The 16728-nt window shown below is 45.0% G+C and overlaps 35 pseudogenes; all 35 read right to left on the bottom strand.

Annotated features, from left to right (window-relative positions):
- Window positions 1-340: 340 nt before the first annotated feature.
- LOC140094766 (5S ribosomal RNA) lies at window positions 341-459 on the bottom strand (annotated as a pseudogene).
- An 824-nt stretch (window positions 460-1283) lies between these two features.
- Window positions 1284-1402, bottom strand: LOC140094802 (5S ribosomal RNA; annotated as a pseudogene).
- Window positions 1403-1842: 440 nt separating this feature from the next.
- On the bottom strand, window positions 1843-1961 carry LOC140091574 (5S ribosomal RNA; annotated as a pseudogene).
- A 70-nt stretch (window positions 1962-2031) lies between these two features.
- LOC140082061 (5S ribosomal RNA) lies at window positions 2032-2150 on the bottom strand (annotated as a pseudogene).
- Window positions 2151-2220: 70 nt separating this feature from the next.
- Window positions 2221-2339, bottom strand: LOC140091818 (5S ribosomal RNA; annotated as a pseudogene).
- An 823-nt stretch (window positions 2340-3162) lies between these two features.
- Window positions 3163-3281, bottom strand: LOC140088768 (5S ribosomal RNA; annotated as a pseudogene).
- Window positions 3282-3540: 259 nt separating this feature from the next.
- Window positions 3541-3659, bottom strand: LOC140089215 (5S ribosomal RNA; annotated as a pseudogene).
- A 70-nt stretch (window positions 3660-3729) lies between these two features.
- LOC140092302 (5S ribosomal RNA) lies at window positions 3730-3848 on the bottom strand (annotated as a pseudogene).
- An 825-nt stretch (window positions 3849-4673) lies between these two features.
- LOC140094765 (5S ribosomal RNA) lies at window positions 4674-4792 on the bottom strand (annotated as a pseudogene).
- Window positions 4793-5049: 257 nt separating this feature from the next.
- LOC140085482 (5S ribosomal RNA) lies at window positions 5050-5168 on the bottom strand (annotated as a pseudogene).
- An 826-nt stretch (window positions 5169-5994) lies between these two features.
- LOC140091573 (5S ribosomal RNA) lies at window positions 5995-6113 on the bottom strand (annotated as a pseudogene).
- Window positions 6114-6183: 70 nt separating this feature from the next.
- Window positions 6184-6302, bottom strand: LOC140082059 (5S ribosomal RNA; annotated as a pseudogene).
- A 70-nt stretch (window positions 6303-6372) lies between these two features.
- On the bottom strand, window positions 6373-6491 carry LOC140091817 (5S ribosomal RNA; annotated as a pseudogene).
- Window positions 6492-7126: 635 nt separating this feature from the next.
- On the bottom strand, window positions 7127-7245 carry LOC140087446 (5S ribosomal RNA; annotated as a pseudogene).
- Window positions 7246-7314: 69 nt separating this feature from the next.
- On the bottom strand, window positions 7315-7433 carry LOC140088766 (5S ribosomal RNA; annotated as a pseudogene).
- Window positions 7434-7692: 259 nt separating this feature from the next.
- LOC140089092 (5S ribosomal RNA) lies at window positions 7693-7811 on the bottom strand (annotated as a pseudogene).
- A 70-nt stretch (window positions 7812-7881) lies between these two features.
- Window positions 7882-8000, bottom strand: LOC140085352 (5S ribosomal RNA; annotated as a pseudogene).
- Window positions 8001-8825: 825 nt separating this feature from the next.
- On the bottom strand, window positions 8826-8944 carry LOC140085481 (5S ribosomal RNA; annotated as a pseudogene).
- Window positions 8945-9579: 635 nt separating this feature from the next.
- LOC140087445 (5S ribosomal RNA) lies at window positions 9580-9698 on the bottom strand (annotated as a pseudogene).
- Window positions 9699-9767: 69 nt separating this feature from the next.
- LOC140090963 (5S ribosomal RNA) lies at window positions 9768-9886 on the bottom strand (annotated as a pseudogene).
- A 259-nt stretch (window positions 9887-10145) lies between these two features.
- Window positions 10146-10264, bottom strand: LOC140097359 (5S ribosomal RNA; annotated as a pseudogene).
- A 1014-nt stretch (window positions 10265-11278) lies between these two features.
- LOC140085480 (5S ribosomal RNA) lies at window positions 11279-11397 on the bottom strand (annotated as a pseudogene).
- Window positions 11398-12032: 635 nt separating this feature from the next.
- Window positions 12033-12151, bottom strand: LOC140087444 (5S ribosomal RNA; annotated as a pseudogene).
- A 69-nt stretch (window positions 12152-12220) lies between these two features.
- LOC140089955 (5S ribosomal RNA) lies at window positions 12221-12339 on the bottom strand (annotated as a pseudogene).
- A 259-nt stretch (window positions 12340-12598) lies between these two features.
- On the bottom strand, window positions 12599-12717 carry LOC140098305 (5S ribosomal RNA; annotated as a pseudogene).
- Window positions 12718-13164: 447 nt separating this feature from the next.
- Window positions 13165-13283, bottom strand: LOC140078947 (5S ribosomal RNA; annotated as a pseudogene).
- Window positions 13284-13353: 70 nt separating this feature from the next.
- Window positions 13354-13472, bottom strand: LOC140093586 (5S ribosomal RNA; annotated as a pseudogene).
- Window positions 13473-13541: 69 nt separating this feature from the next.
- On the bottom strand, window positions 13542-13660 carry LOC140094801 (5S ribosomal RNA; annotated as a pseudogene).
- Window positions 13661-14108: 448 nt separating this feature from the next.
- LOC140091713 (5S ribosomal RNA) lies at window positions 14109-14227 on the bottom strand (annotated as a pseudogene).
- Window positions 14228-14675: 448 nt separating this feature from the next.
- LOC140089942 (5S ribosomal RNA) lies at window positions 14676-14794 on the bottom strand (annotated as a pseudogene).
- Window positions 14795-14864: 70 nt separating this feature from the next.
- LOC140082058 (5S ribosomal RNA) lies at window positions 14865-14983 on the bottom strand (annotated as a pseudogene).
- Window positions 14984-15053: 70 nt separating this feature from the next.
- Window positions 15054-15172, bottom strand: LOC140083884 (5S ribosomal RNA; annotated as a pseudogene).
- Window positions 15173-15808: 636 nt separating this feature from the next.
- On the bottom strand, window positions 15809-15927 carry LOC140078946 (5S ribosomal RNA; annotated as a pseudogene).
- A 70-nt stretch (window positions 15928-15997) lies between these two features.
- Window positions 15998-16116, bottom strand: LOC140096390 (5S ribosomal RNA; annotated as a pseudogene).
- A 70-nt stretch (window positions 16117-16186) lies between these two features.
- LOC140088765 (5S ribosomal RNA) lies at window positions 16187-16305 on the bottom strand (annotated as a pseudogene).
- Between the last annotated feature and the right edge of the window lie 423 nt (window positions 16306-16728).

The raw sequence follows: 16728 nt of genomic DNA, 5'->3' as shown, positions 1-16728 counted from the left end.
GCTGGTACTTGCCAAGCCTTAAGCTGCATTGCTGCTGCAATCTGACAAGAGCAGGCACATTCAGCTTAGAATGGCCGTTGACAGCAGCTGTTCAATTTGAACCTTCTTTTGCTATCTCATAGAGAAACTAACACAATTTTCAGGTTCAAAAAGGTCACCAGAACTTGGGATTCCAAGCCAGTCTCCCATGCTGGTACTTGCCAAGCCTTAAGCTGCATCGCTGCTGCGATCTGACAAGAGCACACACATTCAGCTTAGAATGGCCGTTGACAGCAGCTGTTCAATTTGAACCTTCTTTTACTATCTCATAGAGAAACTAACACATTTTCAGGTTCAAAAAGGTCAACAGAACTTGGGATTCCCAGCCAGTCTCCCATGCTGGTACTTGCCAAGCCTTAGGCTGCATTGCTGCTGCGATCTGACGAGAGCAGGCACACTCAGCTTAGAATGGCCGTTGACAGCAGCTGTTCAATTTGAACCTTCTTTTACTATCTCATAGAGAAACTAACACATTTTCAGGTTCAAAAAGGTCACCAGAACTTGGGATTCCAAGCCAGTCTCCCATGCTGGTACTTGCCAAGCCTTAAGCTGCATCGCTGCTGCGATCTGACAAGAGCACGCACATTCAGCTTAGAATAGCCGTTGACAGCAGCTGTTCAATTTGAAAGTTCTTTTACTATCTCATAGAGAAACTAACACAATTTTCAGGTTCAAAAAGGGCAACGGAACTTGGGATTCCCAGCCAGTCTCCCATGCTGTTACTTGCCAAGCATTAAGCTGCATTGCTGCTGCGATCTGGCGAGAGCAGGCACATTCAGCTTAGAATGGCCATTGACAGCAGTTGTTCAATTTGAACCTTCTTCTACTATCTTATATAGAAACTAACACAATTTTCAGGTTCAAAAAGGTCACCAGAACTTGGGATTCCAAGCCAGTCTCCCATGCTGGTACTTGCCAAGCCTTAAGCTGCATTGCTGCTGCAATCTGACAAGAGCAGGCACATTCAGCTTAGAATGGCCGTTGACAGCAGCTGTTCAATTTGAACCTTCTTTTGCTATCTCATAGAGAAACTAACACAATTTTCAGGTTCAAAAAGGTCACCAGAACTTGGGATTCCAAGCCAGTCTCCCATGCTGGTACTTGCCAAGCCTTAAGCTGCATTGCTGCTGCGATTTGACGAGAGCAGGCACATTCAGCTTAGAATGGCCGTTGACAGCAGCTGTTCAATTTGAACCTTCTTTTACTATCTCATAGAGAAACTAACACATTTTCAGGTTCAAAATGGTCAACAGAACTTGGGATTCCCAGCCAGTCTCCCATGCTGGTACTTGCCAAGCCTTAAGCTGCATTGCTGCTGCAATCTGACGAGAGCAGGCACATTCAGCTTAGAATTGCCGTTGACAGCAGCTGTTCAATTTGAACCTTCTTTTACTATCTCATAGAGAAACTAACACAATTTTCAGGTTCAAAAAGGTCAACAGAACTTGGGATTCCCAGCCAGTCTCCCATGCTGGTACTTGCCAAGCCTTAAGCTGCTGCGATCTGAAAAGAGCACACACATTCAGCTTAGAATGGCCGTTGACAGCAGTTGTTCAATTTGAACCTTCTTCTACTATCTCATAGAGAAACTAACACAATTTTCAGGTTCAAAAAGGTCACCAGAACTTGGGATTCCCAGCCAGTCTCCCATGCTGGTACTTGCCAAGCCTTAAGCTGCATCGCTGCTGCGATCTGACAAGAGCACGCACATTCAGCTTAGAATTGCCGTTGACAGCAGCTGTTCAATTTGAACCTACTTTTACTATCTCATAGAGAAAATAACACAATTTTCAGGTTCAAAAAGGTCAACGGAATTTGGGATTCCCAGCCAGTCTCCCATGCTGGTACTTGCCAAGCCTTAAGCTGCATTGCTGCTGCGATCTGACGAGAGCAGGCACATTCAGCTTAGAATGGCCGTTGACAGCAGCTGTTCAATTTGAACCTTCTTTTACTATCTCATAGAGAAACTAACACAATTTTCAGGTTAAAAAAGGTCAACAGAACTTGGGATTCCCAGCCAGTCCCCCATGCTGGTACTTGCCAAGCCTTAAGCTGCATTGCTGCTGCGATCTGACGAGAGCAGGCACATTCAGCTTAGAATGGCCGTTGACAGCAGCTGTTCAATTTGAACCTTCTTTTACTATCTCATAGAGAAACTAACACAATTTTCAGGTTCAAAAAGGTCAACGGAACTTGGGATTCCCCGCCAGTCTCCCATGCTGGTACTTGCCAAGCCTTAAGCTGCATTGCTGCTGCGATCTGACGAGAGCAGGCACATTCAGCTTAGAATTGCCGTTGACAGCAGCTGTTCAATTTGAACCTTCTTTTACTATCTCATAGAGAAACTAACACATTTTCAGGTTCAAAAAGGTCAACAGAACTTGGGATTCCCAGCCAGTCTCCCATGCTGGTACTCGCCAAGCCTTAAGCTGCATCGCTGCTGCGATCTGACAAGAGCACACACATTCAGCTTAGAATGGCCGTTGACAGCAGTTGTTCAATTTGAACCTTCTTCTACTATCTCATATAGAAACTAACACAATTTTCAGGTTCAAAAAGGTCACCAGAACTTGGGATTCCAAGCCAGTCTCCCATGCTGGTACTTGCCAAGCCTTAAGCTGCATTGCTGCTGCGATCTGACAAGAGCAGGCACATTCAGCTTAGAATGGCCGTTGACAGCAGCATTTCAAATTGAACCTTCTTTTACTATCTCATAGAGAAACTAAAACAATTTTCAAGTTCAAAAAGGTCAACAGAACTTGGGATTCCCAGCCAGTCTCCATGCTGGAACTTGCCAAGCCTTAAGCTGCATCGCTGCTGCGATCTGACAAGAGCACGCACATTCAGCTTAGAATGGCCGTTGACAGCAGCTGTTCAATTTGAACCTTCTTTTACTATCTCATAGAGAAACTAACACAATTTTCAGGTTCAAAAAGGTCAACAGAACTTGGGATTCCCAGCCAGTCTCCCATGCTGGTACTTGCCAAGCCTTAAGCTGCATTGCTGCTGCGATCTGACGAGAGCACACACATTCAGCTTAGAACGGCCGTTGACAGCAGCTGTTCAATTTGAACCTTCTTTTACTATCTCATAGAGAAACTAACACAATTTTCAGGTTCAAAAGGTCAACGGAACTTGGGATTCCCAGCCAGTCTCCCATGCTGGTACTTGCCAAGCCTTAAGCTGCATTGCTGCTGCGATCTGACAAGAGCAGGCACATTCAGCTTAGAATGGCCGTTGACAGCAGCATTTCAAATTGAACCTTCTTTTACTATCTCATAGAGAAACTAAAACAATTTTCAAGTTCAAAAAGGTCAACAGAACTTGGGATTCCCAGCCAGTCTCCCATGCTGGAACTTGCCAAGCCTTAAGCTGCATCGCTGCTGCGATCTGACAAGAGCACGCAAATTCAGCTTAGAATGGCCGTTGACAGCAGCTGTTCAATTTGAACCTTCTTTTACTATCTCATAGAGAAACTAACACAATTTTCAGGTTCAAAAAGGTCAACAGAACTTGGGATTCCCAGCCAGTCTCCCATGCTGGTACTTGCCAAGCCTTAAGCTGCATTGCTGCTACGATCTGACGAGAGCAGGCACATTCAGCTTAGAATGGCCGTTGACAGCAGCTCTTCAATTTGAACCTTCTTTTGCTATCTCATAGAGAAACTAACACAATTTTCAGGTTCAAAAAGGTCAACGGAACTTGGGATTCCCAGCCAGTCTCCCATGCTGGTACTTGCCAAGACTTAAGCTGCATTGCTGCTGCGATCTGACGAGAGCAGGCACATTCAGCTTAGAATGGCCATTGACAGCAGTTGTTCAATTTGAACCTTCTTCTACTATCTCATATAGAAACTAACACAATTTTCAGGATCAAAAAGGTCACCAGAACTTGGGATTCCAAGCCAGTCTCCCATGCTGGTACTTGCCAAGCCTTAAGCTGCATCGCTGCTGCGATCTGACAAGAGCACGCACATTCAGCTTAGAATAGCCGTTGACAGCAGCTGTTCAATTTGAAAGTTCTTTTACTATCTCATAGAGAAACTAACACAATTTTCAGGTTCAAAAAGGGCAACGGAACTTGGGATTCCCAGCCAGTCTCCCATGCTGTTACTTGCCAAGCATTAAGCTGCATTGCTGCTGCGATCTGGCGAGAGCAGGCACATTCAGCTTAGAATGGCCATTGACAGCAGTTGTTCAATTTGAACCTTCTTCTACTATCTTATATAGAAACTAACACAATTTTCAGGTTCAAAAAGGTCAACAGAACTTGGGATTTCAAGCCAGTCTCCCATGCTGGTACTTGCCAAGCCTTAAGCTGCATTGCTGCTGCAATCTGACAAGAGCAGGCACATTCAGCTTAGAATGGCCGTTGACAGCAGCTGTTCAATTTGAACCTTCTTTTGCTATCTCATAGAGAAACTAACACAATTTTCAGGTTCAAAAAGGTCACCAGAACTTGGGATTCCAAGCCAGTCTCCCATGCTGGTACTTGCCAAGCCTTAAGCTGCATCGCTGCTGCGATCTGACAAGAGCACACACATTCAGCTTAGAATGGCCGTTGACAGCAGCTGTTCAATTTGAACCTTCTTTTACTATCTCATAGAGAAACTAACACATTTTCAGGTTCAAAAAGGTCAACAGAACTTGGGATTCCCAGCCAGTCTCCCATGCTGGTACTTGCCAAGCCTTAGGCTGCATTGCTGCTGCGATCTGACGAGAGCAGGCACACTCAGCTTAGAATGGCCGTTGACAGCAGCTGTTCAATTTGAACCTTCTTTTACTATCTCATAGAGAAACTAACACATTTTCAGGTTCAAAAAGGTCACCAGAACTTGGGATTCCAAGCAAGTCTCCCATGCTGGTACTTGCCAAGCCTTAAGCTGCATCGCTGCTGCGATCTGACAAGAGCACGCACATTCAGCTTAGAATGGCCGTTGACAGCAGCTGTTCAATTTGAACCTTCTTTTACTATCTCATAGAGAAACTAACACATTTTCAGGTTCAAAATGGTCAACAGAACTTGGGATTCCCAGCCAGTCTCCCATGCTGGTACTTGCCAAGCCTTAAGCTGCATTGCTGCTGCGATCTGACGAGAGCAGGCACATTCAGCTTAGAATTGCCGTTGACAGCAGCTGTTCAATTTGAACCTTCTTTTACTATCTCATAGAGAAACTAACACAATTTTCAGGTTCAAAAAGGTCAACGGAACTTGGGATTCCCCGCCAGTCTCCCATGCTGGTACTTGCCAAGCCTTAAGCTGCATCGCTGCTGCGACCTGAAAAGAGCACACACATTCAGCTTAGAATGGCCGTTGACAGCAGTTGTTCAATTTGAACCTTCTTCTACTATCTCATAGAGAAACTAACACAATTTTCAGGTTCAAAAAGGTCACCAGAACTTGGGATTCCCAGCCAGTCTCCCATGCTGGTACTTGCCAAGCCTTAGGCTGCATTGCTGCTGCGATCTGACGAGAGCAGGCACATTCAGCTTAGAATGGCCATTGACAGCAGCTGTTCAATTTGAACCTTCTTTTACTATCTCATAGAGAAACTAACACAATTTTCAGGTTCAAAGAGGTCAACAGAACTTGGGATTCCCAGCCAGTCTCCCATGCTGGTACTTGCCAAGCCTTAAGCTGCATCGCTGCTGCGATCTGACAAGAGCACACACATTCAGCTTAGAATGGCCGTTGACAGCAGTTGTTCAATTTGAACCTTCTTCTACTATCTCATAGAGAAACTAACACAATTTTCAGGTTCAAAAAAGTCACCAGAACTTGGGATTCCCAGCCAGTCTCCCATGCTGGTACTTGCCAAGCCTTAAGCTGCATCGCTGCTGCGATCTGACAAGAGCACACACATTCAGCTTAGAATGGCCGTTGACAGCAGCTGTTCAATTTGAACCTACTTTTACTATCTCATAGAGAAAATAACACAATTTTCAGGTTCAAAAAGGTCAACGGAATTTGGGATTCCCAGCCAGTCTCCCATGCTGGTACTTGCCAAGCCTTAAGCTGCATTGCTGCTGCGATCTGACGAGAGCAGGCACATTCAGCTTAGAATGGCCGTTGACAGCAGCTGATCAATTTGAACCTTCTTTTACTATCTCATAGAGAAACTAACACAATTTTCAGGTTAAAAAAGGTCAACAGAACTTGGGATTCCCAGCCAGTCCCCCATGCTGGTACTTGCCAAGCCTTAAGCTGCATTGCTGCTGCGATCTGACGAGAGCAGGCACATTCAGCTTAGAATGGCCGTTGACAGCAGCTGTTCAATTTGAACCTTCTTTTGCTATCTCATAGAGAAACTAACACAATTTTCAGGTTCAAAAAGGTCAACGGAACTTGGGATTCCCCGCCAGTCTCCCATGCTGGTACTTGCCAAGCCTTAAGCTGCATTGCTGCTGCGATCTGACGAGAGCAGGCACATTCAGCTTAGAATTGCCGTTGACAGCAGCTGTTCAATTTGAACCTTCTTTTACTATCTCATAGAGAAACTAACACATTTTCAGGTTCAAAAAGGTCAACAGAACTTGGGATTCCCAGCCAGTCTCCCATGCTGGTACTTGCCAAGCCTTAAGCTGCATCGCTGCTGCGATCTGACAAGAGCACACACATTCAGCTTAGAATGGCCGTTGACAGCAGTTGTTCAATTTGAACCTTCTTCTACTATCTAATATAGAAACTAACACAATTTTCAGGTTCAAAAAGGTCACCAGAACTTGGGATTCCAAGCCAGTCTCCCATGCTGGTACTTGCCAAGCCTTAAGCTGCATTGCTGCTGCGATCTGACAAGAGCAGGCACATTCAGCTTAGAATGGCCGTTGACAGCAGCATTTCAAATTGAACCTTCTTTTACTATCTCATAGAGAAACTAAAACAATTTTCAAGTTCAAAAAGGTCAACAGAACTTGGGATTCCCAGCCAGTCTCCATGCTGGAACTTGCCAAGCCTTAAGCTGCATCGCTGCTGCGATCTGACAAGAGCACGCACATTCAGCTTAGAATGGCCGTTGACAGCAGCTGTTCAATTTGAACCTTCTTTTACTATCTCATAGAGAAACTAACACAATTTTCAGGTTCAAAAAGGTCAACAGAACTTGGGATTCCCAGCCAGTCTCCCATGCTGGTACTTGCCAAGCCTTAAGCTGCATTGCTGCTGCGATCTGACGAGAGCAGGCACATTCAGCTTAGAACGGCCGTTGACAGCAGCTGTTCAATTTGAACCTTCTTTTACTATCTCATAGAGAAACTAACACAATTTTCAGGTTCAAAAGGTCAACGGAACTTGGGATTCCCAGCCAGTCTCCCATGCTGGTACTTGCCAAGCCTTAAGCTGCATTGCTGCTGCGATCTGACAAGAGCAGGCACATTCAGCTTAGAATGGCCGTTGACAGCAGCATTTCAAATTGAACCTTCTTTTACTATCTCATAGAGAAACTAAAACAATTTTCAAGTTCAAAAAGGTCAACAGAACTTGGGATTCCCAGCCAGTCTCCCATGCTGGAACTTGCCAAGCCTTAAGCTGCATCGCTGCTGCGATCTGACAAGAGCACGCAAATTCAGCTTAGAATGGCCGTTGACAGCAGCTGTTCAATTTGAACCTTCTTTTACTATCTCATAGAGAAACTAACACAATTTTCAGGTTCAAAAAGGTCAACAGAACTTGGGATTCCCAGCCAGTCTCCCATGCTGGTACTTGCCAAGCCTTAAGCTGCATGGCTGCTACGATCTGACGAGAGCAGGCACATTCAGCTTAGAATGGCCGTTGACAGCAGCTCTTCAATTTGAACCTTCTTTTGCTATCTCATAGAGAAACTAACACAATTTTCAGGTTCAAAAAGGTCAACGGAACTTGGGATTCCCAGCCAGTCTCCCATGCAGGTACTTGCCAAGACTTAAGCTGCATTGCTGCTGCGATCTGACGAGAGCAGGCACATTCAGCTTAGAATGTCCATTGACAGCAGTTGTTCAATTTGAACCTTCTTCTACTATCTCATATAGAAACTAACACAATTTTCAGGATCAAAAAGGTCACCAGAACTTGGGATTCCAAGCCAGTCTCCCATGCTGGTACTTGCCAAGCCTTAAGCTGCATCGCTGCTGCGATCTGACAAGAGCACGCACATTCAGCTTAGAATAGCCGTTGACAGCAGCTGTTCAATTTGAAAGTTCTTTTACTATCTCATAGAGAAACTAACACAATTTTCAGGTTCAAAAAGGGCAACGGAACTTGGGATTCCCAGCCAGTCTCCCATGCTGTTACTTGCCAAGCATTAAGCTGCATTGCTGCTGCGATCTGGCGAGAGCAGGCACATTCAGCTTAGAATGGCCATTGACAGCAGTTGTTCAATTTGAACCTTCTTCTACTATCTTATATAGAAACTAACACAATTTTCAGGTTCAAAAAGGTCAACAGAACTTGGGATTCCAAGCCAGTCTCCCATGCTGGTACTTGCCAAGCCTTAAGCTGCATTGCTGCTGCAATCTGACAAGAGCAGGCACATTCAGCTTAAAATGGCCGTTGACAGCAGCTGTTCAATTTGAACCTTCTTTTGCTATCTCATAGAGAAACTAACACAATTTTCAGGTTCAAAAAGGTCACCAGAACTTGGGATTCCAAGCCAGTCTCCCATGCTGGTACTTGCCAAGCCTTAAGCTGCATCGCTGCTGCGATCTGACAAGAGCACACACATTCAGCTTAGAATGGCCGTTGACAGCAGCTGTTCAATTTGAACCTTCTTTTACTATCTCATAGAGAAACTAACACATTTTCAGGTTCAAAAAGGTCAACAGAACTTGGGATTCCCAGCCAGTCTCCCATGCTGGTACTTGCCAAGCCTTAAGCTGCATTGCTGCTGCGATCTGACGAGAGCAGGCACATTCAGCTTAGAATTGCCGTTGACAGCAGCTGTTCAATTTGAACCTTCTTTTACTATCTCATAGAGAAACTAACACATTTTCAGGTTCAAAAAGGTCAACAGAACTTGGGATTCCCAGCCAGTCTCCCATGCTGGTACTTGCCAAGCCTTAAGCTGCATCGCTGCTGCGATCTGACAAGAGCACACACATTCAGCTTAGAATGGCCGTTGACAGCAGTTGTTCAATTTGAACCTTCTTCTACTATCTAATATAGAAACTAACACAATTTTCAGGTTCAAAAAGGTCACCAGAACTTGGGATTCCAAGCCAGTCTCCCATGCTGGTACTTGCCAAGCCTTAAGCTGCATTGCTGCTGCGATCTGACAAGAGCAGGCACATTCAGCTTAGAATGGCCGTTGACAGCAGCATTTCAAATTGAACCTTCTTTTACTATCTCATAGAGAAACTAAAACAATTTTCAAGTTCAAAAAGGTCAACAGAACTTGGGATTCCCAGCCAGTCTCCATGCTGGAACTTGCCAAGCCTTAAGCTGCATCGCTGCTGCGATCTGACAAGAGCACGCACATTCAGCTTAGAATGGCCGTTGACAGCAGCTGTTCAATTTGAACCTTCTTTTACTATCTCATAGAGAAACTAACACAATTTTCAGGTTCAAAAAGGTCAACAGAACTTGGGATTCCCAGCCAGTCTCCCATGCTGGTACTTGCCAAGCCTTAAGCTGCATTGCTGCTGCGATCTGACGAGAGCAGGCACATTCAGCTTAGAACGGCCGTTGACAGCAGCTGTTCAATTTGAACCTTCTTTTACTATCTCATAGAGAAACTAACACATTTTCAGGTTCAAAAAGGTCAACAGAACTTGGGATTCCCAGCCAGTCTCCCATGCTGGTACTTGCCAAGCCTTAAGCTGCATTGCTGCTGCGATCTGACAAGAGCAGGCACATTCAGCTTAGAATGGCCGTTGACAGCAGCATTTCAAATTGAACCTTCTTTTACTATCTCATAGAGAAACTAAAACAATTTTCAAGTTCAAAAAGGTCAACAGAACTTGGGATTCCCAGCCAGTCTCCCATGCTGGAACTTGCCAAGCCTTAAGCTGCATCGCTGCTGCGATCTGACAAGAGCACGCAAATTCAGCTTAGAATGGCCGTTGACAGCAGCTGTTCAATTTGAACCTTCTTTTACTATCTCATAGAGAAACTAACACAATTTTCAGGTTCAAAAAGGTCAACAGAACTTGGGATTCCCAGCCAGTCTCCCATGCTGGTACTTGCCAAGCCTTAAGCTGCATGGCTGCTACGATCTGACAAGAGCAGGCACATTCAGCTTAGAATGGCCGTTGACAGCAGCTGTTCAATTTGAACCTTCTTTTGCTATCTCATAGAGAAACTAACACAATTTTCAGGTTCAAAAAGGTCAACGGAACTTGGGATTCCCAGCCAGTCTCCCATGCAGGTACTTGCCAAGACTTAAGCTGCATTGCTGCTGCAATCTGACGAGAGCAGGCACATTCAGCTTAGAATGGCCATTGACAGCAGTTGTTCAATTTGAACCTTCTTCTACTATCTCATATAGAAACTAACACAATTTTCAGGATCAAAAAGGTCACCAGAACTTGGGATTCCAAGCCAGTCTCCCATGCTGGTACTTGCCAAGCCTTAAGCTGCATCGCTGCTGCGATCTGACAAGAGCACGCACATTCAGCTTAGAATAGCCGTTGACAGCAGCTGTTCAATTTGAAAGTTCTTTTACTATCTCATAGAGAAACTAACACAATTTTCAGGTTCAAAAAGGGCAACGGAACTTGGGATTCCCAGCCAGTCTCCCATGCTGTTACTTGCCAAGCATTAAGCTGCATTGCTGCTGCGATCTGGCGAGAGCAGGCACATTCAGCTTAGAATGGCCATTGACAGCAGTTGTTCAATTTGAACCTTCTTCTACTATCTTATATAGAAACTAACACAATTTTCAGGTTCAAAAAGGTCAACAGAACTTGGGATTCCAAGCCAGTCTCCCATGCTGGTACTTGCCAAGCCTTAAGCTGCATTGCTGCTGCAATCTGACAAGAGCAGGCACATTCAGCTTAGAATGGCCGTTGACAGCAGCTGTTCAATTTGAACCTTCTTTTGCTATCTCATAGAGAAACTAACACAATTTTCAGGTTCAAAAAGGTCACCAGAACTTGGGATTCCAAGCCAGTCTCCCATGCTGGTACTTGCCAAGCCTTAAGCTGCATCGCTGCTGCGATCTGACAAGAGCACACACATTCAGCTTAGAATGGCCGTTGACAGCAGCTGTTCAATTTGAACCTTCTTTTACTATCTCATAGAGAAACTAACACATTTTCAGGTTCAAAAAGGTCAACAGAACTTGGGATTCCCAGCCAGTCTCCCATGCTGGTACTTGCCAAGCCTTAAGCTGCATTGCTGCTGCGATCTGACGAGAGCAGGCACATTCAGCTTAGAATTGCCGTTGACAGCAGCTGTTCAATTTGAACCTTCTTTTACTATCTCATAGAGAAACTAACACATTTTCAGGTTCAAAAAGGTCAACAGAACTTGGGATTCCCAGCCAGTCTCCCATGCTGGTACTTGCCAAGCCTTAAGCTGCATCGCTGCTGCGATCTGACAAGAGCACACACATTCAGCTTAGAATGGCCGTTGACAGCAGTTGTTCAATTTGAACCTTCTTCTACTATCTAATATAGAAACTAACACAATTTTCAGGTTCAAAAAGGTCACCAGAACTTGGGATTCCAAGCCAGTCTCCCATGCTGGTACTTGCCAAGCCTTAAGCTGCACTGCTGCTGCGATCTGACAAGAGCAGGCACATTCAGCTTAGAATGGCCGTTGACAGCAGCATTTCAAATTGAACCTTCTTTTACTATCTCATAGAGAAACTAAAACAATTTTCAAGTTCAAAAAGGTCAACAGAACTTGGGATTCCCAGCCAGTCTCCATGCTGGAACTTGCCAAGCCTTAAGCTGCATCGCTGCTGCGATCTGACAAGAGCACGCACATTCAGCTTAGAATGGCCGTTGACAGCAGCTGTTCAATTTGAACCTTCTTTTACTATCTCATAGAGAAACTAACACAATTTTCAGGTTCAAAAAGGTCAACAGAACTTGGGATTCCCAGCCAGTCTCCCATGCTGGTACTTGCCAAGCCTTAAGCTGCATTGCTGCTGCGATCTGACGAGAGCAGGCACATTCAGCTTAGAACGGCCGTTGACAGCAGCTGTTCAATTTGAACCTTCTTTTACTATCTCATAGAGAAACTAACACAATTTTCAGGTTCAAAAGGTCAACGGAACTTGGGATTCCCAGCCAGTCTCCCATGCTGGTACTTGCCAAGCCTTAAGCTGCATTGCTGCTGCGATCTGACGAGAGCAGGCACATTCAGCTTAGAATGGCCGTTGACAGCAGCATTTCAAATTGAACCTTCTTTTACTATCTCATAGAGAAACTAAAACAATTTTCAAGTTCAAAAAGGTCAACAGAACTTGGGATTCCCAGCCAGTCTCCCATGCTGGAACTTGCCGAGCCTTAAGCTGCATCGCTGCTGCGATCTGACAAGAGCACGCAAATTCAGCTTAGAATGGCCGTTGACAGCAGCTGTTCAATTTGAACCTTCTTTTACTATCTCATAGAGAAACTAACACAATTTTCAGGTTCAAAAAGGTCAACAGAACTTGGGATTCCCAGCCAGTCTCCCATGCTGGTACTTGCCAAGCTTTAAGCTGCATGGCTGCTACGATCTGACGAGAGCAGGCACATTCAGCTTAGAATGGCCGTTGACAGCAGCTCTTCAATTTGAACCTTCTTTTGCTATCTCATAGAGAAACTAACACAATTTTCAGGTTCAAAAAGGTCACCAGAACTTGGGATTCCAAGCCAGTCTCCCATGCTGGTACTTGCCAAGCCTTAAGCTGCATTGCTGCTGCAATCTGACAAGAGCAGGCACATTCAGCTTAGAATGGCCGTTGACAGCAGCTGTTCAATTTGAACCTTCTTTTGCTATCTCATAGAGAAACTAACACAATTTTCAGGTTCAAAAAGGTCACCAGAAATTGGGATTCCAAGCCAGTCTCCCATGCTGGTACTTGCCAAGCCTTAAGCTGCATCGCTGCTGCGATCTGACAAGAGCACACACATTCAGCTTAGAATGGCCGTTGACAGCAGCTGTTCAATTTGAACCTTCTTTTACTATCTCATAGAGAAACTAACACATTTTCAGGTTCAAAAAGGTCAACAGAACTTGGGATTCCCAGCCAGTCTCCCATGCTGGTACTTGCCAAGCCTTAAGCTGCATTGCTGCTGCGATCTGACGAGAGCAGGCACATTCAGCTTAGAATGGCCGTTGACAGCAGCTGTTCAATTTGAACCTTCTTTTACTATCTCATAGAGAAACTAACACAATTTTCAGGTTCAAAAAGGTCAACGGAACTTGGGATTCCCAGCCAGTCTCCCATGCTGGTACTTGCCAAGCCTTAAGCTGCATTGCTGCTGCAATCTGACGAGAGCAGGCACATTCAGCTTAGAATTGCCGTTGACAGCAGCTGTTCAATTTGAACCTTCTTTTACTATCTCATAGAGAAACTAACACATTTTCAGGTTCAAAATGGTCAACAGAACTTGGGATTCCCAGCCAGTCTCCCATGCTGGTACTTGCCAAGCCTTAAGCTGCATTGCTGCTGCAATCTGACGAGAGCAGGCACATTCAGCTTAGAATTGCCGTTGACAGCAGCTGTTCAATTTGAACCTTCTTTTACTATCTCATAGAGAAACTAACACAATTTTCAGGTTCAAAAAGGTCGACAGAACTTGGGATTCCCAGCCAGTCTCCCATGCTGGTACTTGCCAAGCCTTAAGCTGCATCGCTGCTGCGATCTGAAAAGAGCACACACATTCAGCTTAGAATGGCCGTTGACAGCAGTTGTTCAATTTGAACCTTCTTCTACTATCTCATAGAGAAACTAACACAATTTTCAGGTTCAAAAAGGTCACCAGAACTTGGGATTCCCAGCCAGTCTCCCATGCTGGTACTTGCCAAGCCTTAAGCTGCATCGCTGCTGCGATCTGACAAGAGCACGCACATTCAGCTTAGAATTGCCGTTGACAGCAGCTTTTCAATTTGAACCTTCTTTTACTATCTCATACAGAAACTAACACAATTTTCAGGTTCAAAAAGGTCAACGGAACTTGGGATTCCCAGCCAGTCTCCCATGCTGGTACTTGCCAAGCCTTAGGCTGCATTGCTGCTGCGATCTGACGAGAGCAGGCACATTCAGCTTAGAATGGCCATTGACAGCAGCTGTTCAATTTGAACCTTCTTTTACTATCTCATAGAGAAACTAACACAATTTTCAGGTTCAAAGAGGTCAACAGAACTTGGGATTCCCAGCCAGTCTCCCATGCTGGTACTTGCCAAGCCTTAAGCTGCATCGCTGCTGCGATCTGACAAGAGCACACACATTCAGCTTAGAATGGCCGTTGACAGCAGTTGTTCAATTTGAACCTTCTTCTACTATCTCATAGAGAAACTAACACAATTTTCAGGTTCAAAAAAGTCACCAGAACTTGGGATTCCCAGCCAGTCTCCCATGCTGGTACTTGCCAAGCCTTAAGCTGCATCGCTGCTGCGATCTGACAAGAGCACACACATTCAGCTTAGAATGGCCGTTGACAGCAGCTGTTCAATTTGAACCTACTTTTACTATCTCATAGAGAAAATAACACAATTTTCAGGTTCAAAAAGGTCAACGGAACTTGGGATTCCCAGCCAGTCTCCCATGCTGGTACTTGCCAAGCCTTAAGCTGCATTGCTGCTGCGATCTGACGAGAGCAGGCACATTCAGCTTAGAATGGCCGTTGACAGCAGCTGTTCAATTTGAACCTTCTTTTACTATCTCATAGAGAAACTAACACAATTTTCAGGTTAAAAAAGGTCAACAGAACTTGGGATTCCCAGCCAGTCCCCCATGCTGGTACTTGCCAAGCCTTAAGCTGCATTGCTGCTGCGATCTGACGAGAGCAGGCACATTCAGCTTAGAATGGCCGTTGACAGCAGCTGTTCAATTTGAACCTTCTTTTGCTATCTCATAGAGAAACTAACACAATTTTCAGGTTCAAAAAGGTCAACGGAACTTGGGATTCCCAGCCAGTCTCCCATGCTGGTACTTGCCAAGCCTTAAGCTGCATTGCTGCTGCGATCTGACGAGAGCAGGCACATTCAGCTTAGAATTGCCGTTGACAGCAGCTGTTCAATTTGAACCTTCTTTTACTATCTCATAGAGAAACTAACACATTTTCAGGTTCAAAAAGGTCAACAGAACTTGGGATTCCCAGCCAGTCTCCCATGCTGGTACTTGCCAAGCCTTAAGCTGCATCGCTGCTGCGATCTGACAAGAGCACACACATTCAGCTTAGAATGGCCGTTGACAGCAGTTGTTCAATTTGAACCTTCTTCTACTATCTCATATAGAAACTAACACAATTTTCAGTTTCAAAAAGGTCACCAGAACTTGGGATTCCAAGCCAGTCTCCCATGCTGGTACTTGCCAAGCCTTAAGCTGCATTGCTGCTGCGATCTGACAAGAGCAGGCACATTCAGCTTAGAATGGCCGTTGACAGCAGCATTTCAAATTGAACCTTCTTTTACTATCTCATAGAGAAACTAAAACAATTTTCAAGTTCAAAAAGGTCAACAGAACTTGGGATTCCCAGCCAGTCTCCCATGCTGGAACTTGCCAAGCCTTAAGCTGCATCGCTGCTGCGATCTGACAAGAGCACGCACATTCAGCTTAGAATGGCCGTTGACAGCAGCTGTTCAATTTGAACCTTCTTTTACTATCTCATAGAGAAACTAACACAATTTTCAGGTTCAAAAAGGTCAACAGAACTTGGGATTCCCAGCCAGTCTCCCATGCTGGTACTTGCCAAGCCTTAAGCTGCATTGCTGCTGCGATCTGACGAGAGCAGGCACATTCAGCTTAGAATGGCCGTTGACAGCAGCTGTTCAATTTGAACCTTCTTTTGCTATCTCATAGAGAAACTAACACAATTTTCAGGTTCAAAAAGGTCAACGGAACTTGGGATTCCCAGCCAGTCTCCCATGCCGGTACTTGCCAAGCCTTAAGCTGCATCGCTGCTGCGATCTGACAAGAGCACGCACATTCAGCTTAGAATGGCCGTTGACAGCAGCTGTTCAATTTGAACCTTCTTTTACTATCTCATAGAGAAACTAACACAATTTTCAGGTTCAAAAAGGTCAACGGAACTTGGGATTCCCAGCCAGTCTCCCATGCTGGTACTTGCCAAGCCTTAAGCTGCATTGCTGCTGCGATCTGACAAGAGCAGGCACATTCAGCTTAGAATGGCCGTTGACAGCAGCATTTCAAATTGAACCTTCTTTTACTATCTCATAGAGAAACTAAAACAATTTTCAAGTTCAAAAAGGTCAACGGAACTTGGGATTCCCAGCCAGTCTCCCATGCTGGAACTTGCCAAGCCTTAAGCTGCATTGCTGCTGCGATCTGGCAAGAGCAGGCACATTCAGCTTAGAATGGCCATTGACAGCAGTTGTTCAATTTGAACCTTCTTCTACTATCTTATATAGAAACTAACACAATTTTAAGGTTCAAAAAGGTCACCAGAACTTGGGATTCCAAGTCAGTCTCCCATGCTGGTACTTGCCAAGCCTTAAGCTGCATTGCTGCTGCAATCTGACAAGCGCAGGCACATTCAGCTTAGAATGGCCGTTGACAGCAGCTGTTCAATTTGAACCTTCTTTTGCTATCTCATAGAGAAA

The sequence above is a fragment of the Engystomops pustulosus genome, chromosome 9 (genome assembly GCF_040894005.1).
Source record: "Engystomops pustulosus chromosome 9, aEngPut4.maternal, whole genome shotgun sequence".
NCBI classification, from domain to species: domain Eukaryota; kingdom Metazoa; phylum Chordata; class Amphibia; order Anura; family Leptodactylidae; genus Engystomops; species Engystomops pustulosus.
This window is presented reverse-complemented; position numbering and strand designations above follow the sequence as displayed.